Below are 578 nucleotides of genomic sequence, written 5' to 3' on the forward strand. Positions count from 1 at the left end.
GGGGGGGACATGCGTGTCCAGCGTTGTCGGTACCTCCCCGGGCGCCCGAGGACGGGGGCGCGAGGACTCTTTGTCCTGTCGTTGCACCATGCGCGCCCGGGCGCTCTTTTCTTCCCTCCCCCTCTTGGCGGGATCGCCAGGGGCAATGCGGCCCAGATGCGGATCGCTCGGGGGATGGGCCGGGAGGTCCACTTTTTCAGAATTCAGCCTGGTGCCGCGGCCAGCCTCGGCTGGCCCCGACAACGACCTTCGCTCTTTCCTCCTCCCCCCCCCCCCCTCCCACCCCTCCCTCCCTCCCCCGTCAACTGTTACAGCTGGCCTGAGGCACATCGCTCGGCCCCACTTTCTCCCCCCCCTCGCCCGCCGCCATGGATATGCTCCCGAAGGCCCCGGCTCTGCCGAAGACCGTCCACGTGCGTGATCGCCCCGCATTCCCTGCTGACGTCCCTGTTTCGCGCCTCTGACCCGCCAGTGCCCCCCCCCCCCCCCCCCCCCCCCCCCCCCCCCCCCCCCCCCCCCCAACCCCCCCACTCCCCCCGCACACCCCCCCCCCCCCGCCCCCGCCCCCGGCGGCGACC

Source organism: Fonticula alba, assembly GCF_000388065.1.
Source record: "Fonticula alba strain ATCC 38817 unplaced genomic scaffold supercont2.149, whole genome shotgun sequence".
Lineage (NCBI taxonomy): Eukaryota > Rotosphaerida > Fonticulaceae > Fonticula > Fonticula alba.